General features: G+C 40.7%; 1 protein-coding gene across 1 annotated transcript in view; it reads left to right on the top strand.

Moving 5' to 3' along the window:
* Positions 1-20,716, top strand: part of brinp1 (bone morphogenetic protein/retinoic acid inducible neural-specific 1) — a 143,014-nt gene that overhangs the window by 95,294 nt on the left and 27,004 nt on the right. The window lies entirely within an intron of this gene.

The raw sequence follows: 20,716 nt of genomic DNA, 5'->3' as shown, positions 1-20,716 counted from the left end.
ATCACTCCAGAGAGTAGAAAGTGGTTTTCTACATGCAGGTGCAAATGTGTAATGAGTCTAAAAGCACCGCTTGTCTTATTAATTTCCGAAGCAGACTGATTTATGGGAGGTATGCCCGACATGCGTATGCAAGCCCCTGTCATTAAGCTGTATCCGTGTTAGAAGAAATGAGCTGTTTGAATTTTGCTCACAGATTGTATGTACGTTGATTGAAGCAACTACTCTACAGGTGGGGTGCTTTTTCAAAGAAGAAGTTATGAACAGCGACACGAAAAGCCTAATAATTAGTCCAAGGGGATGGAATTACATGCAACAGCAGAGAATCAGTGGGAAAGATGTGATGAGGGGTTGGGTAATTGTGGTCAAAAGTTTCAAGAGATTGATTGGTTTGACTTATTTGAGTTCACACCAGTTGTTGAAACTGGTTGGAGACACGGGAAGATTTGTTTTTGGTTCCTTCCCGTCAAGGGGAAAGACATCAGGATTAGTTTCTTTCTAAAATCCGCCCTGATGAAAATAGCGTTTTTTTTTTTTTTAACATTTTTCTAATGATTGAGAATGTATATTAAAAAAATATGCATTTCTGAGTATTTCTTTACTCAAGGCATGAATTGGGAGCAGACGAAACAATGAAATATGTTGAACCATATTTTAGTGGTGACATAAATACAATGGGCGGGCAACAAGCTTCCTGCTCCACTCCATGCTGATGCTTCCACTTGTAGACGACTAGATTCTTGTATGAATTCGTGTTTCTCGTCTGAGCTGGCATCTGACTCAAATCTGTATAGCTCCAATGTTGTTTGCCATTTTCATTGCTCTTAATTGTGGATGATGGGAAGGAGAGGAAGGCTTACTCTGCGCCAACCGTCCCGCCCACAACTCAATAGGTGAATTTTCTTATGAACTACCGCCTAAAAAATAATAATGTCCTAGAAAAATGACACAGGTTTTTTTGATTTTGGCTGAAAACGGAAGAATCATGATTAAAAAAAACACAGGGACCACTTCTAAAATAGATCAAAAGATGATCAGAGCGAGTCTTTGAAATATTGGGATGGTTTAAAGTCCCCTATTAACTCTGCACTCTGTAAGTTTTAGCAAATAAAGAAAAAAAAAAAGATTTATCGTTATGCAATAGATACATATGCCCTGCTTTGAAGACGCTTTGTCACTCGAGTTATAGGTGACAGGCTTGAAAAAAGACATTATTTTCCCTTCAGAATAAGCCCAATATAAAGCAAAGGCCTGCTTTGGTGATTACCAGTTAAGATTTTTTTCCATTAAACCAATTACAATGATGTGTGAGAGTTTGAGTGAAACTGTTTTCCCTTAAGTGCAATTATCATTTCTGCTGTCAATTAGAAGGGTGGTTGATAGAGTAAGTCACTCAACAATCACAGACCTCTTCAACCTACTTACCTCTTAACAGCCCCCGTGAAGAGGTAAGCAGGTTCAGATGCATTTATTATGATTTCCAGGCTTCCGATTCACACTTAGCATCATGTTAACAGCCATTTAAATTGTTTTATCGTTTATAAAACAATACATTCATTGGAGATCAAATACCCGTTTGTGATTGTGGAGTACATTTTCTATAAATTTGGCAAGAGTTCTGCCTTTTTTTCACATTTAGATTACTTTACAGACTGTGGTTGGAAATGCATCCAAGCTCACTAAATACCTGGAATCCTTCCAGCTTTTTTCTCATAGTTCTGTGAACATCAGATTTTTTTTTTTTTTTTTAAGATGAATCCAGAAACTTCTTATTTTTCCCTCTTGGTAGTTCTAGTCATTCTTTGTCAAACCTCATCCATTTCTATTTTGTCATCTGGTCGATTTGTTGGTGCCAATTGTTTCTGGTTATTTTTTTAAGATTAATATTCCTAGTTCCTTAGATCAGATTCTTAATCCTAAATGTACGGTATGTGTTTTTATTTTTTTACTGTAAAACAGGCTGTTTGACCAAATATAATAAAAGTGAATATAGTTGTCTTGCAAAACAAGTATATATGCTTGTTTATCAATATACATAACAGCGCCTTCCGTCCGTGGAACCAGGGTTCGACTCCGGGCTGCTCCCTGTTCCCTTCTCTACTTCTGTGCCGGTCCCAAGCCCGGTTGCTTTGAGAGGGTTGCGTCAGGAAGGGCATCCGGCGTAAAACATTTGCCAAGTTTACCATGCGACTCGTTCCCTGATGGGAAAAAGCCGAAAGAGAAACAACAACAACAACATCAATATACATAACATAGTATGCATTGTTACTTGCATAATTCGTTTAGTCAATATCTGATAATTTTGGCAGTAACTCAAAATATAATAAGTTTGTATGTTACTTTGCATTTGCTATCCACCCAGACCATGCGGTCCTAGTGGATAGCAGTGGAGGTCATATTAAAAATAAACACTGGGACACTCGGCAGCAGCAGAAGTACACATCATGCATCACCCATGCTTAGAAGTGCTTTGCTTGTTAGGTTGCATTATCCAGTATTATGTGCTTTAATCCCATAAATGTACCCATAAATTGTGCAGAACCACACAAAAAATAAAAAAAGACTGATTTAATATTTGGCTTTTTCCAATGTGTATCTGTAAAATGTAAGCAACACTTTAAGGGATAAAAAGAATAAAGGCAGCTTGCTTTTAAACAATACACAATTAGGCAAGCCGTCACCAGAGACTTTTTAAATCTGATGGTGCGTTTACTTGGAAACAGTGGGTGTCTTGTTAAAAAAAGGAAAAAAAAGCTTCAGCTTTCCTTCCTTCAGATTCTTGGAAAATGGTTTTAGATATAGAAAACTAAGATGCAGTGAAGCTTAGAATACAGCACCATCTCAGCTGCATATGTTTCGATATTCTGTCGTGATCTGAGGCTATTCAGACAGTTAAATTCAAAGAATTCTAAAACTCGTTGTGGCCATGATCGCGAAGGCGCATTCTGAGTCTTCTGCTCACCCAAAAGGACAAACACAGTCCCAAACAGATTTACTGCAGCCCTTGAGCAGTCTTTACAGTGAATGCCCAAAAATAACAAATCTGATTGCCTTTTCTTTTTGACAATAAAATAGAACTTTACAGAAACCCCCCTTGAGACAGAACTTTAGCTTTTGCAGCTTTTCTAATAAAATACCCACAAAGTGCATCAGTAATAAATACGTATTGACTTTTTTTGACGATTAATAAGAAAAGAAATTGGACATTTAAACTGTTGGTGCAGGGAGTCACATTTCATCACTACACAAATAGTTAACAGCAAAATCTAAAAAAAAATATATTATTGGAGATAAGTTGTCATGATTTCACAAGGGTGAGGAACCCAGATGCTGCAACCCAGAAGGAAGACAGGTAAGTGGATGATGAGAATGGATTTATTGTTTTCTCCAGATGTGAAGATGGCTGGTTTGAGGAGTGTCCAGATTAGACGTGGCTGTGGCGTGGCTGGAGGGTCTTGAAGCGGTTAGCGGTTGCCGAGGGTTTCCGTTCTCCTGAGGCGTAGAATGGAAGGTCCGTGCTGCCGTCACTCGTGAGCGGTAGGATCCTGAGACAGGGAACAAAGAATTAGTCAGAGTCAGAGACTTGGAACGAAGCTGTAACGAGGCTAGAACCAGAGCAGTCACCATAAGGGGTAACAAACTGGCGTCGAGTAGTGGCGTTTATCTCCTTTTGAATCCACAGAAGATGATGAGGAGAGTGAGGGCAGCTGGTGGCAATCAGGAACATCAGGGCAGAGCTGGAGGGGGGAGGAGACCGCCAGGCACCGTGACAGTACCCCCCCCTCAACGACCGCCTCCAGGCGGTCCGGGACGCCGATCCGGGTGGGCACGGAAAAAGTCAGCAAGGAGGGCACGGTCCAGGATCAGGGAACGGGAGACCCAAGAGCGTTCCTCCGGACCGTAACCCTCCCAATCCACGAGGAACTGGTGGCCGCGACCCCGGCGGCGAACATCCAAAATCCGACTGACCGTATAAGCCGGGGCGCCATCGATGAGCCGGGCGGGTAGAGGGGAAGCGGACGGCGGGCAAAGCGCGCTGTCAACGACAGGCTTGACCTGAGAGATATGAAAGGTGGGATGGACTTTGAGAGCCGCTGGGAGGCGGAGGCGGACACAGGTGGGATTGATGACCTTTTCCACAGTATAGGGTCGATGAAGCGGGGGGCGAGCTTGCGGGAGGTAGCCTGAAGAGGAATATTACGGGATGACAACCAGACTTTCTGACCAGGGTGATATGTAGGACCCACCACACGATGACGGTTGGCCCTACGGCGATTGGTCTCCCTAGTCTGGAGCAGAGCAGCATTGGTCTGATGCCAGATGCTCTGGCATCGGCGGAGATGGTCCTGAACAGAGGGGACAGCGAGGTCTAACTCGTGGGAAGGAAACAGCGGAGGCGGGAACCCCAGAGCAGCCTCGAACGGGGACAGGCCTGTGGCAGAAGAGGGGTGAGTGTTGTGCGCATATTCGGCCCAAACCAGATACTTGGACCAGTCAGAGGAGTTCCGGTCGGCGAGACAACGCAGTGATGTTTCGAGCTCCTGGTTAGCTCTTTCAGCTTGGCCGTTAGATTGGGGATGATAGCCTGAGGACAGGCTGACTGTGGCCCCCAAGGCTCCACAGAAAGCCTTCCAAACCTGGGAGACAAACTGGGGGCCCCGATCCGAGACAATGTCCACAGGAATACCATGGTGACGGAATACATGCTGGACCAGGATCTCCGTGGTTTCGGTGGCCGTGGGCAACTGTGGGAGCGGGATGAAAAGGACAAATTTAGAGAAGCGGTCTATGACCGGGAGGACGACCGTGTTTCCCTGAGAAGGAGGGAGACCGGTTACAAAGTCCAGGGCAATGTGGGACCAAGGACACCCGGGAGTGGACAGCGGATGGAGGAGACCAGACGGTGGTGAGTTGGAGGTCTTGGAGCGGGCGCAGGTGGTACAGGCAGCCACATACTCCTTAACGTCCTTAGTCATGGAGGGCCAGAAAAAACGCCGACGGAGGAGGCAGAGAGTCCTGGTGACCCCGCCGTGACTGGCAATACGTGAGGCGTGGGCCCACGTGATGACGTCGGACCTGAGAGATCGGGGTACATAAAGTGTTCCGTCAGGAGGTTCTGGGTGATCGGGTTCCTCACCTTGAGCTTGCATCACTTTATTCTCAATGTCCCAGGTAACGTTTCCAACGATGCAGGTGGAGGGAATGATGGGGTTCGTGGTGCCGTCCTGGTCATCAGAGGAGCAGTACTTCCGTGAGAGGGCGTCGGGCTTAATATTGCGGCTTCCTGGTCTGTAGGTTATGGTGAAATTGAAACGGTCAAAGAACAGGCACCAGCGGGCTTGACGGGAATTCAGTCTCTTGGCGGAGCGAAGGTATGAAAGGTTCCTGTGATCAGTCCAAACAATAAATGGATGAACCGCACCCTCCAGCCAGTGTCGCCATTCTTCCAATGCTAATTTAATAGCGAGAAGTTCACGGTTGCCCACATCATAGTTGCGCTCAGCAGGGGTCAGTTTCTTAGAAAAGAAAGCGCAGGGCTTCAATTTGCTGGAGGACTCTTCCCGCTGAGATAATACAGCCCTGACGCCTGAGTCGGAGGCGTCAACCTCGACCACGAATTGTCTAGCTGGGTCGGGTTGTATTAGTATGGGGGCGGTAACGAAGAGGTTCTTGAGAGTGTCAAAAGCTTCTTGGGCATCCGAGTTCCATTGGTAGGCCCGAACAGTGGAAGTGAGTCGCGTAAGGGGAGCCGCGATGGAGCTGTAATTTCTAATAAACCGCCTATAGAAATTAGCGAACCCTAAAAATTGCTGAAGTTTCTTACGCGTGGTAGGGGGTTCCCACTTGGAGACAGCCTCGATTTTAGCGGGGTCGGGTCGAATGCTACCTGCCTCGAAGATGTACCCTAAGAAGGGGACGACGGTGGAATGAAACAGACATTTTTCGGCTTTGACAAAAAGCTGATTTTCAGACAATCGTTGGAGTACCTGACGAACGTGGTTTCTGTGCTGATCAGGATGTTTAGAGTAGATCAGTATGGTGTCAAGGTAGACAAAAACGAAGCGGTTGATAAAGTCCCGTAGGACGTCGTTTATGAGGCGCTGGAACACGGCGGGAGCGTTTGTTAACCCGAATGGCATGACGAGATACTCATAATGACCGAGAGGAGTTTTGAAAGCGGTTTTCCATTCATCACCCTCCTTGACCCGTACGAGATGATAAGCATTTCGTAGGTCAAGCTTGGAAAAGATACGGGCCTCCTGAATCGAATCAAAGACAGAGCTGATGAGCGGAAGGGAATAATTGTCTTTAACCGTGATCTGATTTAGTTCTCGATAATCTATGCACGGTCGGAGGGTTTTGTCCTTCTTCTCGACAAAAAAAAACCCTGCACCGACAGGGGAGGAAGAAGGACGAATGTGCCCCGAGGAAAGTGCCTCTTGAATGTAAAGAACGGGGCCAGAGAGATTGAACAGCCTACTCTTAGGGAGAGGAGCGCCGTCCAATAAAGTGATTGAACAGTCGTAAGGCCGGTGGGGAGGTAAGGCACCAGCCTTAACTTTGCTGAAAACGGTGTGAAGATCGTGGTAGCAACTAGGCACGTTAGACAGATCGATCTCCTCAGGAGATTTAACGGAGGCAGAATTAGCGGGTGGAACAGTGGATTGCAAACAGTTAGCGAGGCAGAACTCGCTCCAACCAATAATACGACGATGGACCCAATCAAATTGCGGGTTGTGGTGACGAAGCCAAGAGTACCCCAGAATAATGGGGTTCTGGGGGGTTTGAGTTACGAAGAACCGGGCTAGTTCTCTATGATTACCAGAAGTAATTAATAACACCGGTTCCGTACGGTGAGTAATCACCGAAAGGTGCTGACCCCCCAACCCAGCGGCTCTAATAGGGGAAGGAAGGGACTCTGTAGGCAGGGACAGGCGAGTAACCAGGCTGTGATCTATAAGATTCTGTTCAGCGCCGGAGTCAATCAAAGCGTGGAGATCCAGAGTTTCAGAAACATGACTTAACTTGACAGGAATGCGGAGAAAATCTTTAGAAAATGACAAGACTTGACCCGCCCGCGGCCTGTCCTCTAGCGGGGGGTTTTGGAGTTTAAACGCAGGCTACATTGGTGTACCTGGTGTCCTGGTTTTCCGCAGTAAAAGCATGCCCCTTCGATCCGGCGTCGCTGCCTCTCTTCTGCGGAAAGCTTGGAGTGTCCAATCTGCATGGGCTCGTCGGTCTGACTGCGAGAGGTTTCAGACTGGGTTATAGGAAAAATGTGTGCCGCCGTACCTTGTCGTGGATAAGCAGGACTTCTGCGTGGAGGCTGAGGTCTTTCATGCTGTCGTTCACGTAAGCGGGTGTCCGAACGGAGAGCCGCCGTGACGAGCTCCTCAAAAGAGTGGGTTTCTGGTTGCGAACACAGGTGGTCCTTAATGACTTAATTTAAAGACTGATAGAAGACCCCTCTCAATGCTGGATCCGTCCAGCCGGCTTCCACCACCAGGATTCTGAAGTCTATGACGTGGTCGCTCACTGAGCGACTTCGCTGCTTAAGAGCGAGAAGCTTTCGTGAGGCTTCCTCCCGCTTACGGGGTTGGTCAAAAACCAGCCTGAATTCATTAATGAAGTGCTCGTACGATAGGTGGGTGACAGGATTGGCGGCCAGGAAAGCCTGAGCCCACTGCAGCGCTTTATTGCAGAGTGAGTTTATGATTAGGGTAATCTTGCTGAGGTCGGAGTCATAATACCTCGGGGCTTGCTGGAACAGGAGACTACATTGCAGCAGGAACCCTCCACAAGCTTCGACGTCGCCGAAGAATGGTTCCGGCTGCAGTCGGTAGTTTTCAGGTGACGGACCGGAAGCGGAAACTGCGGCGATGCTGGAAGCGGGAGGTGATGGTGCGGGGGTAGCCCCCTGGACAGTTAAATTCATCAAAGTTTGCGTTAGACCATCCAGGCGCCGAAAAAGTTCCTGTTGGGCAGAGGATACTTGCGACAGAGCGTCGGCTTGGCGGCCCAGGGCGATGCCTTGCTGGCTGACGGCAAAACGAAGTCCCTCTGGATCAGCTGGGTCCGGAAGTTGGCCAGTTTGTTCTGTCATGATTTCACAAGGGTGAGGAACCCAGATGCTGCAACCCAGAAGGAAGACGGGTAAGTGGATGATGAGAATGGATTTATTGTTTTCTCCAGATGTGAAGATGGCTGGTTTGAGGAGTGTCCAGATTAGACGTGGCTGTGGCGTGGCTGGAGGGTCTTGAAGCGGTTAGCGGTTGCCGAGGGTTTCCGTTCTCCTGAGGCGTAGAATGGAAGGTCCGTGCTGCCGTCACTCGTGAGCGGTAGGATCCTGAGACAGGGAACAAAGAATTAGTCAGAGTCAGAGACTTGGAACGAAGCTGTAACGAGGCTAGAACCAGAGCAGTCACCATAAGGGGTAACAAACTGGCGTCGAGTAGTGGCGTTGATCTCCTTTTGAATCCACAGAAGATGATGAGGAGAGTGATGGCAGCTGGTGGCAATCAGGAACATCAGGGCAGAGCTGGAGGGGGGAGGAGACCGCCAGGCACCGTGACATAAGTAACTTTTTGAATGTGTTAATATAATCACAAAAGAACATTTCTTTTAGAAGACCCTAACACAAAACTGTTTTATAGTTAAGGGTGTAAATATTGAAAGTGAATTGACTTTGAACAAAGACCTGAATCAAAAAATGACTGATTAGGTAATGGCTTAGCAATTAAAGGTACGCTTACTGAATAATGGAGGTGGATGAAATCAGTCAGCACATTGATTAAATGGATAAGTCAATTCTTCAAATAAAATAATGAAAAACACCTTCATTCTGTTTTGTATTTAAAAACACATGACAAATGACATGTTATCTAAAATGATATTTAACTGCAATCAAAGTCTTCTTAATAAATATGGTATTTAAGGGTTAATACCAAAAGGCACATCATTTAAAGGTTCTGGATTAGGCTGATGTGTTAAACTGCTTGTTAATGCCACTTTCTAATCAGTCACAAAGCAGCAGTTTAGTGCTTATAGGCATAATTAAGAGTGCTCACGAAAGTTCATACCATAGCATCAAACATAAATTGAATATTTCCTCCCATTTTTTCTCCGTCATTATTTTGGAGGGGATATCAGCATTTTATCGTCTTTTTATTTTTTTATTTTATGACAGCATTCTAGTGGAAGTGAGTGGTTCAAGTTGCCGAACTAGTCAGGCAACATCTGGTATCAGATTTGCCACAATACCAATTCTTTTAAAACCCCATTATAATAAAAGTATTGACCTTTATATCTGCGTGCACAGAAGCTTCTTCTGATTTTTAAGCTCAGCTGACTGCTGTTGTTGTCAGGTAGAATAAAAGTGTTTTCTATGCTTCCGAAACATGATTTTTAATAGAATAATAAGGTATAAGTAAGTATTCACACAACTGTGCCCTTACTTCCTGTAAAAATTAAGTCCGAAAAGTTTTGGCGATGTAAAGATTACTAAATACACACCTCATTAAGATATATAGAGAATGTAAAATTATAACTGGAAAATCTACCACGTATTAAATTAACAAAATTGTATGTACACCTTTGTATTTTTTTACAAACTAAGCCCCATTGTGCATAATTACAAAAAGATGTATAAAAGCAGATAAAAAATAAATAAATAAAACATAAAAAAATAAAACTTTCCCTAAATAATTAATAAACATCTTTATTAACCCTGCATTTTGCGCGTTTTGGTCTTGAAAAGGGCTTGTTGTTACAGGACATCTTACATTGCAAGAAATTGACAGATGATTTAGAAAAAAACAATATTGACAATCTTTTTTAAACATTTACGTAAAAAGTGATCTTTACTTTAGCCTAAATTGATAGAGAATCTTCTAGTTTTATAACAAAGTTAACTTACCCAACCATTTATTTTTTGGTCTTTTTTTTTTCTTGTAGCTTATTAACTTCCAGTTTTCACATTTCATTTTCTCCAGTGATATACTGTACTTTAAAAAGGAACTAATATCCCAAAATGTTTATTTTATAACATTGACTATTTGACTTTCAGACGGACAATAAGTTGGACTGACACTAAGTAGCATGAGAGATAAAATTACGATTTGGTTTTGTGGACATAGATTTGATGGCAATCAAGAATGTGTTGACATAATTTTCATATCAGTAACACGCAGACTAGATCTGTTAAAACTTTTGGAGGGCTTCAAGAAAAGAGTGATTGTTACTCGTGAGACTCGTCACTAGGCCATGTGTAAAGAGCTTAGACTCCATCAATCCACTGTCAGATTGTGTACAAATGGAAGAAAACTCCATCAATCTACTGTCAGATTGTGTACAAAAGGAGGGAAATAAAGACCATAAAACCCTTCAGAGAAGCAGTCGACCAAAAAGAAAAGAAATCACTAAAACAGCAAAGCACTTGATGCAGTAGTTTGCCGAGTCACTAAGGGGCCTTTTAAGGACAATTCACGCCATGCTATTTTCAGCCTGATTTTTACGCTGAAATTAGTTTTGTGGGTCGTCAGTAAACGGCAGATCATGAACGCATGCGAGCTTGAATGGTGGTAACTGCTGTCATAAATAAACCTTTCAAACTATAATTACTTCAGCTGAGAATGTTGCATACTGTTTATAGAAGAGTTCATTGGAGAAAATGGCAATGTGTAGTATGACGATGCATGGGTCTGAGCAAGGCAAGATGACTGATAAGGTGTGTAGTGGACAGATATTTAGAAGGGGACATGGAATAATAATGAGTGAAGAAGCCAAAGCTGGTGGTTCTATAGGTCATCTAGTCCATTATTTTACCCTCCTAAGACCCAATTAAGTGTCATTATACACGTCCTCGTGAGACACCACTCATGCTCTTCATTCAGCCTCACATACCTAGACTTTAAAGAGCATTTGGTCATACTAAGATCAATTGTTTCTTAAAGTTGGGAAAGCTATTTAAAAAAAAAGGATTATCTTGAGCAGATAAGGCCTCCATAGTAGATACACTATGACTCACAATGAAGCTTGTGTAAAACTGCGTAAGCAGCACCTAGTTCCTAGGAGTGCACACCTCTCAGGACTTCTCCTGAAGAACAATCACAAACCTGTTGGCAAAATTATGAACATGACTCTCCTTACGGGTGGATATGGACTGTTTGTGGGCAAAAAATAGGCAAACTTGTATGGGGCACTGTGGTAGCCCAGAAGAAATATCAAAGTTGTGGACCGCTTGGTGAGCTTGTACTTTTTTTTTTTTTTCAAACCCGCATGCTGCAGCCAATAGGTTGTAGTGAACACAACATGTGAGGGTAAGGTTGCAGTAGGTGAGACGCAGACACAGCGTACAGATTGTTCATTTTTTTTAGCACCTCCAGATCCTCCAGACTGTGCAAGAAGCCGTTAGTGCTGTTGATGTGATAAATGCACGCTCTTTGTATGTAGCCTGGCTGTTAGAAATAATGATGTTAGACGTTAAGAGTGTAGTATGTGTTTGCATCCTTTGGGCACTTACGTACAGTATCACATGCATACAACATTTTTGGCAAGGTCAGGTAGTAAACCAGTACTTGGACCTTATGAATCACTACAGTGTGGCATAAGGGAACGTAAGACAGCATCAATCATAAGTCATAAGTGCGTTCAACTTACATTAGCCTTACAGATACTTCACAATACATTTACCACGTGCACAACAATTGTACGTTCTATCTTCATGACGTCCTTAAAGGTGGCCATACTAGCTTCAAGGGAACTCCAAAACACATCTGTGCTCCCTGTAAGATGAAGCTGCTCCTGTCTACAACTTTTCACGAGCAGCACCCAACTGTCTGGTTTTGGATGCTGCTCTTTTTTTTCACACATGCCTGACCCTCAAAGCCATCCCAAATGTTAAGGATAAACCCCCAAACCCCTAATTCTTCCTCTGGCCTGTCAAAAAACTTTTTTTTTTCCACATTTCACCCTTCCGCAGGAGACTAGACACACTCTGTCACACTCAAGAACTGTTTGGTGGTTTGACCCCCACCAATGCAACACTTACTTCTGAGTGTCAAGCAGAAAGGATTTAGGTACCATTTTTAGAGTCAGTGGTATGACCTGACGGTGGAATTGGGAGAATGATACAATCTATAAATACAACATATATAATCATTTAAACAAACTATTAATCTGTTGGTTGGTTGGTCAGTTGTTTTGGACAATTTAAAGGACAAACTGCAATAAAAATGACATGTATATGAAAAGGCTTAAGATTTTTTCTCATGTTAGCAGATCTTAGTATCCATCAGTCCAAAGCACCAGGTAGAAAGCACTTGCGTGGCAGGGCTGTTAAAAAGACAAATATATCTCTGTAGATGAGTGCTGAACAGGAACAGTAATTTCTAATTGAAAATGCCAGGACATCCCCCTGTTAAGTGAACCCAAGCCAAAAGTAGGTCATGCAGCAATACAATTACTCTAAGAAAACAATTTATTCCACCAAAGGACCGCCAAGAAGACCAGCGTTATCTTTTCGAAAAGCCAACTTTTTGAACTCAATCTCAAAGAGAGGACCTGGACGGACCTGAAGAGAATAAATATTTCTTCAAAAAGAGGAACTAGCAAGTACTCATTGTACAACTGACAGGCTTACAACGCATATGGTATTTGCATTCACTAATGATTTCCGTGCAATTATTTTTCCAAAGTTAGAGTTGTGTTTTATCTCATTTAGTTCCAGCAATCACACTCGCAGTCCATTAGAACGAATGCTTTTTAAATGCCCTCCCACTTAGCTTGCCAGACCCTGAAACCAAGTCTGGCTAATATGAAAGCCTATAAGGGATACTCCTACTACTTTCTAGTTTTCTATCTTTATTGCTTTCTTTGTCATGTTATTTGGGGCTAAATTAGGCAATAGAAGACATAGAAGAAAACACTCAAATTTTCCACACTTTCTGTCTGGAGATCGTTATTATATTAACCCAGCATTTTGTTTTAATCTCCCTAATCCCTTTAGTTGCAGCAGTGTGTCAAGGAGCTACGTTGTCAATTTCTAGTGAAAAGCTTCTTTTGTTCAAAGAAGTCATGTTTAATAAAACAAAAGTTTAAACATAATCAAAGGAGTGAAATGTGTGACTATCTGTCTGCCTTTTAGTCACTAGGAATATGTTCTTTATAATTAGATTTTGTATTATTTATTTACCTTTACCACTAGAAAACAAAGATATTACAACACATCCGCCAAAAGGAAGGAGCATGGACGCCAGTCGAAGAATGCAGTATTAGAAAATGCACTCTCATTCAATTTTTAATCATGCTTTTCTCTTTTAGTTTTTTACTCTAAACCTCTGCCCAACCTCTGACACAAGGAGACATAAATGTGACTGAAGAACTTTTTTTGCATGGAGCAGATTAGAAATGTATGATCAAGCTTTTTCTTTTTTTCTCTTAACAGTCTCCTTTATTTTCCGTGTTGGCTTCAGGTGTTGAAATTTCCGAGACAGCAGTGCAGTTCAAAAGCAAGAAATGAGCTCCAAATGGTAGATTTAGCTGTCGTCACATTTTCTCGGAGACATTTAAACTGGCTCCCTTAAATAGCCACATTTGGAGATGATAATATTTTTTTTTCCCCACCCGTCACCCCTGTGGTCTGCTCTTTGTGAGCTGCCGGTGCTGTGAGCCACAGATAACACACTGCAGATATGACATACTCTGGATAGTCCCCGTGCTTCAGACTAGAATATTGTAGTGGTTTCTGACATCAAGGAAGCTACCTATCAAAGCCTAAAGTAAATGTTCTCTCTTCTGTCCCACTGTTTGGTGTATTACATGTTTGGCAAAAAAAAAAAAAAAAAAAAAAAAAAAACTCTTGTGCTTTTGAATCCTTTTTATTCTCAAATATCTCCTTAAAAATGCTTCCTTTGTATAACTTTACTAACAATACAATGGATCCTGTCTAATGAGACATTTAAAAAAATACCATGACCGGCCAATTCTCTTTGCTTGATTCAAATAAAAGAGCTTCTCTGTTTAGCCTTTCTACATTTGGGAGTTAGATAACTTCTACTCTCCCCTATTAATGAGATCTTTATTTGTTTGTCCTCTCTCCAGGCTAAAGCTTAGAAACCTGATGATATTGGATTTGGCCAGTCACTTTGTGCCACTTCAGAGACCAAGAAGTAAAAATAGTTAGTGGGGAATGAGAAATTGGATGAGCAAAGGTTTTAGCTATATTTAAACAGAAAGATTTAATGAGTCACCTTTATGAACTTAAATCTTTATGATTAAGTATTCTAAATTGCACATGAAACAGACCATTTTTGTGGAAATGTTTCTACTTACAACAACGTTGGATGCCAAAAATAAATAAAAGAAAAATCTGTTTTTTTCTTTTATTTTAAATACTGTAATTGGTAATAGATTTGATGAAGAAAAAAAGAAGTATGAACATTATGGCTAACAAGGCAGTCGGTCAGTTTGACTCATTTCAAAATTTGCAATGTCCTAACTTAAAAAATAACATATGGACCTATAAGACCCTGACATTTCCTCTATATGTGTGTTTATTTGTTTCATTATTAATATTTAAAAAAAAAGCTGTAGATGTGATTAAAAGTCTTTCGTCAAGCGGTTGCACACAACCACTTTACGCAAGGCTTTTAAGCAAATCTACAGCATTTTTGTAAATTATGCTTATATAGTACAGGCACTGAATCCCACGAGGATAACTATTCTAGTTTTCTTCTCATGAGTGTTGGGTAATTCCATGCCTAAATTGTTGAGTAATGCAAAAGATTAAATATTATATTTACGCAAGCATTTTTAAAATTTGGAAAAAATCAAACGAGTTAAATGAAAATAACAAAATGCACTTTAGTAAAAGTAAAAACGGCCAAAGTGGTTTGTTTATCTTTTTTTAATTTTTTTCTTTGAGCAGAAACTTTTTTAGGCGCTGCCGCTGGTGCAGACAACAGTTTTTCTTTGTTTTTTTTTTATGGCTTAAACTGGTCACAGACCTCAAACCTGTGGTTAAATTCCAGAATCTTACGCATTTCACAGCAAGTGCAGTTTTGGCAAAAGAAGTATTGAAAAATGAAACCTTACAGTTTCAACTAAAGACTCAAATTCCACTCTGCTGCATATCTGTCTGTTACTAATAGAAGGTTTAGGTGCCAGTTCATAGAGACATTTATAGATCATTATTTAAAGACTAAAATTGATAAAATAAGAAAATATAAAAATGTTGTATTTCAATAAAGTCTGACAGTGGTGGTATTGAATTGGTTTTTGATGCTGTTCTGAACTCTCAAGCTAAAATCTAGTTATAACTTCATTATAACCCAAGAGAGACAAACAAACTAAAACAGAATGACAGAGACACAGGTTACCATGAATTGGAAAAGGCATGAATATTCCATGAAAGAAAACTAATTAGCTCATAATGTTTTGGTAACAATGGGACACTGAATGATAGTTTTCATTTAGTGTCCTGATGTGTTTTCAACCATTGTCCCAAATATTCTTACACCCTTCTAATATAATTCAAATTGTACACAAATTTAATGTCCTAGCAGTCAAAACGACAGTCATGGTTATAGTAGTTGTGGAATCTGTGCTAAGCAACAAGTAAAAAAAGGCCTTTTTTTAAAGAATTTGTATAAATTTCCACCATACGTGCTGGAGGTAAAAATTAGCAAAGCGGTTATTTATATTTTCTCCATAAAAGATAAACGGCTCTGGAGCCTCCGCAAGCCATTACCTTGGAAGGACCCATTCACCTCCAACGTGGCTGTCATAAATTAGTCAAAACAAAGCAAACTAATTTGCCTCTTTTCCATCTCTTTCTCCAGTTTCCTCAAGAGCCTATCTAGGAAGAGCCATGAGCCTATCTAGGGAGATTTATGAATATGTTAGAATAGCCTGAGCCAACAGTTTTCAAAGTGGTGAAGTGAAAATAAATTAAACTGGCCCTGTAGGCAAGTAGTGCAGAGAGTGATGAATTCAATAGTCATTGCTCTGTCGCTCGATGCGTGTCCCTCCTTCCAAGTATAAATGGAGAAGAAAAACAAACATGTTGTTCAACTTTCTTTTAAAATCATGTTACTTTCCTGCCTTTACCTTGTTAATATAATAAAATACATTCTTCTCTTTATCATTGAATAATTTATCTAAAAATAATATGTTTGACAATTATATTTAAAGAGCAAATGTTTTAAAAGTTATATGGGATATATCAAATTTTCAATAAAAGTTACATTCAGCTTTTGTACCTTACATATAATAGCCATAAAACTATAAACCAGCATTCCAAATGCAATATTTCATGGTAGATTTGGCCTCTAGATCTTGTCAGGGCAGATTGTGGAAGCGCCTCTCTAGGGGATCCATTCATAGAAGGCAACTCTTGGCTTTATGAAAACGTCCATCCCTTTCTTGGCCTGGCAGCTGATAACACTGGATGATTTTCAAGGTGGATGACTGAACACTTTTTTTTCTCCCCTTTTTTCCACTTTTCTCTAACGTGCGCAAAACTCAGAAGCTGATGAAATCTTTCCATGTTGACCTGAGGGTCAGCTTTCAATTGGAAGTGGTCAATCAAGAGTGAGTTTCCATTTAGGCCAGCATGACCATAAATCAGCGTTTCTCCATGCTCGCTTCTGCTAGCTGTAGGCTGCCATTTTTCCAAGTGCTACAATCTGTGCAATTTTTTTTATTTATTTTTATTCATTTATATTTATTTAGCTGCATCGAACCTCACTTATCTGTATAGTGTTTTCTTTTTGGCCCTTTTGATACCAGCACCATACAAAAATTAGACAAAGGATTTTTAAAAAGATATTGTATTTGTGAAATTTTAAACTGTTTTATAAATTAAATTACTTTTTAATTTTTTGTTATATATTGCTTTTATAGCTTATATGTATGTATTGCATACAAGTATAGATATAAAAAGACAACTTAGGTCTACAAAAGGCACAGACATGTTTTCTTTTAGTAAGCATTAACATTTTAAAATCTATTTCAAATCATATTACCTATATGTTGGTTAAACCCAAGACATGATGTTATTTATTGTGATTTTAACTTGTTTTTAAGCTTAAGTCCCAGATAATGAGTGACCAACCTGATCAGCCATGGCCTGACACAGTAGAGTATATGTGAAATAATAGCAAGAATTTATCTAAAATTGATGCCACTTAAATTATCCGTCTCCACGTGTTTACGGATGTCTGATGTGGCTTTTCCGTCGTAGATCGGAATTCCAGATTTGAAATGTGTCTGCAGCAGATGATGACACTTTGGGGACAGTTGTGTCTCTTTAGCTGTGATGGAAATGTCAGAGCCTGTCATGTGTCTCCCCTCCCCATCTCCAGGGGTCTTGTAAAACATGTGAAATCTCTAAGAGCCCGCAAAAAGGGGTGCATGCGGTTGTGTGCATGACTGGGTGTGTTTTTGTGCGCACGCGGGGAGTCGGGGGGGGCAAAACTCTCGTGCCAGCTGAGGCCCAGTGCTACTGCTGTGAGGTGGCACATGGCAGCACATGACACAGTTGTTTCAAGAGTGCAACAAAAGTGCAGGAGCAGTTAATATCAAGCACGTCCCCAAACACATTTTAGATTAAAAAAATTAAAGCATTTCAAGTCTGGGAGCATTTGGGGAAAAATAAGGTAACCTTAATTTACTTTTGCCTTTATCTAATTTATTTTTCCCTTTTTTTTACTGTGGAGCACCGTCTGTGAGCCACTGGGAGCTTGTATAGTGGGGCAAAAAAGTACTTAGTCAGCCACCAATTGTGCAAGTTCTCCCACTTAAAAATATGAGAGAGGCCTGTAATTTTCATCATGGGTAAACCTCAAGTATGAGAGACAAAATGAAAAAAAATAAAAATCCAGACAATCACATTGTCTGATTTTTGAATAATTTATTTGTAAAAACGGTGGAAACTTAGTATTTGGTCAATAACACAAGTTCAACTCAGTACTTTCTTATTTACCTTTTGTTGGCAATGACAGCAGTCAAACGTTTTCTTTAAGTTTTTACAAGGTCTTCACAAACTGTTGATGGTATTTTGGCCCATTCCTCCATGCAGATCTCCTCTAGAGCAGAAAGGTTTTGGGGCTATCGCTGGGCAACGTTGATGTTCAACTTCCTTAAAGATTTTCTATGTGGTTGAGATCTGGAGACTGGCTAAGGGACTCTGGGATCTTAAAATCATTCTTACGAAGCTGCTCCAGTGTGTTTGGGATTGTTGTCATGCTGAAAGACCCAGCGACGTTTCATTCATATTGCCCTTGGTGATGGAAGGAGGTTTTCACTCAAAATCTGTCGATACACGGCCCCATTCATTCTTTCTTTTACACAAATCAGTGGTCCTATTCCCTTTAGTGATGATTCATCCAACTCCATGCTTTACAGTAGGTATGCTGTTCTTTGGATCCAACTCAACATTCAATCTCCTCCAAACACGATGAGTAGAGTTCTTACCAAAAAGCTCTATTTTGGTTTCATCTGATCATAGGAAATTGTCCCAATCCTCCTCTGGTTCATCCTGCAAATGTACTGGTGTTAGCAGGGGGACACGTCTGCCACTGGCGGCGTAGTGTGTTACTGATGGTACCCTTTGTTACTTTGGTCCCGCTCTCTGCAGGTCATTCACTAGGTCCCCCTGTGTGGTCTGGGATTTTTGCTCACCATCTTCATCTTCTGATCATTTGACCCCACTGGTGTCCTTAGACAGCTCTTTGGTCTTGGCTATAGTGGAGTTCAGAGAGTGAGTGTTTGAGGTTGTGGACAGGTGCCTTTGGTATAGATTACCAGTTCAAACAGGTGCTAATAATATAGGTAATGAGTGGAAGACAGAGCACCTTCTTGCAGAAGATATTACAGGTCTGTGAGAGCCAGAAATCTTGCTTGTTTGTTGGTTTGTAGGCTCTTTTTTTCTACCATAATTTACAAATACATTCTTTAAAAATCTAACAATGCGATTTTCTGGATTGATTTTTCCATGTTGTCTCTCATAGTTGAGGTGTTATACCTATGGTGAAAATTACAGACCTGTCACATCTTTTTTAAGTGGGAGGGTTTCCCCAATTGGTGGCTGTCTAAATCCTTTTTTTTGCTCCACTGTAAATGTATACAAAACCTGCTTATCACAGTCCAGTATTGACCTCAAAGATCCATTCCAATTAAAAATAGCATTTTTGGCTTTTGAACATGTTGTTTTGGCTTTGTCTTGTGATGTTTGGAGGACATATATTAAGAAAATATGGCTTGAATATGCATTTCTGAGTATTTCTTAATTCAAATCATTGTAAATCATGAGCATATGAAAAAATGCAGTTGAAAAAGATTCTAGTTGTGAAAGGGCAAGCCACAAGCTCCCTGCTGCACTCCATTCTGATATATCCACTTGTAGACAACTTAATCCATGTGCGCCTTTGTTTCCCTTCTCCAATCTGGCTCAAAACAAAACGATTAGATAGCTCTGATACTTGCTATTTTATTTACACAAGTAATGTTAGGTTGGGGATGTGAGGGGCTGTAAGCTAGCAGGAGAGTTTGTAAATAGAAATGGTGGTGGGAAGTGGGGGCGGCCTTGCTCTGTGCCAACAGTCAACTCATAAATAAATGTTATTTTCTTTTCATTTGTGTTAAAGCACAAAGCGCCTTACAAAAAAACAAATAAAATACAGATGTAAAATTCAGTGCTCAAAAACAGACATACCTAACAAATAAATAAAACAAAGGACATTAACAAAAAATTAGTACCCCTCCCCCACCCGATTTCTCCCTTCATCCACCCAGTTCCCCCAATAAAGCCCTTTTATCAAATAAAAAATTTAAATAATATATTAAATAATAATAATAAAATAATAATAAAAAAACTACTGGGAACACAAGTAAAGCGTTAACGATAGTGGATGTTTAACATTTGATTTTAGCATTTCATAGAAAAAAAGAAATATAAACAAAAGTTAGGACTATTTTTAAATGTACTTTAGTGACAGTTCTACCTGCATTGTGAGTTTTTGTTTTCAAATATAATTTAAGCTTTTTGAGATCTACAGGTTAATCAGGAAACAGGAATTTGCATAAAGACTCATCTTTTCTTGTTTTTTTTTGCCTCTTTTTTAAAATATAATGGGGGGAAAATGGCACAAAATAATTTACAAAAAATAATAATAAAGTTTGGGACCTAAAAGATGGTTAAGTTGCAAATATTTGGCAAAATATTTCAAAATGAAAGTTCAAATAAGAGGAAGTAACAATCTCGTTTTACCAATAAGGCTTGTTTGCACTGTACTCCTATGAGCACTTATGATAATCTAGGATGATCTACTAAGCGCAGAGATGATCACATTATCCATCTAAATGCTAAAAACACCTCAAACATAATTTTTAGAAAAATGCTAACATATTCTGAGAGAAGAGCTCTAGTGGAACTTGTTATCCTCTGTCAAACCCAATACACACTCTTCTTTAACCTACATAAAATGGCAGTTCACATGTAGAGGGAGCTCTTCAAACTCTTCCGCATAAATATTCAGGGGCGGGCAATAGAAGAGAAAGGAACCAACTTCTACTTCAGAGCTTTTTGAATTTGTATTGCAGCGGCAACAATAACCTACAATGGTAATTTAATGTCCCCCATTGAAGTAATGCACTTTATTGCACCAGTGGATTAAGTAATGATTATTTTGCGAAATTGCGGCCACACAATGGTCAATTA

The sequence above is a fragment of the Oryzias latipes genome, chromosome 12 (genome assembly GCF_053564925.1).
Source record: "Oryzias latipes strain Hd-rR chromosome 12, Olatipes_Hd-rR_3.1".
NCBI classification, from domain to species: domain Eukaryota; kingdom Metazoa; phylum Chordata; class Actinopteri; order Beloniformes; family Adrianichthyidae; genus Oryzias; species Oryzias latipes.
This window is presented reverse-complemented; position numbering and strand designations above follow the sequence as displayed.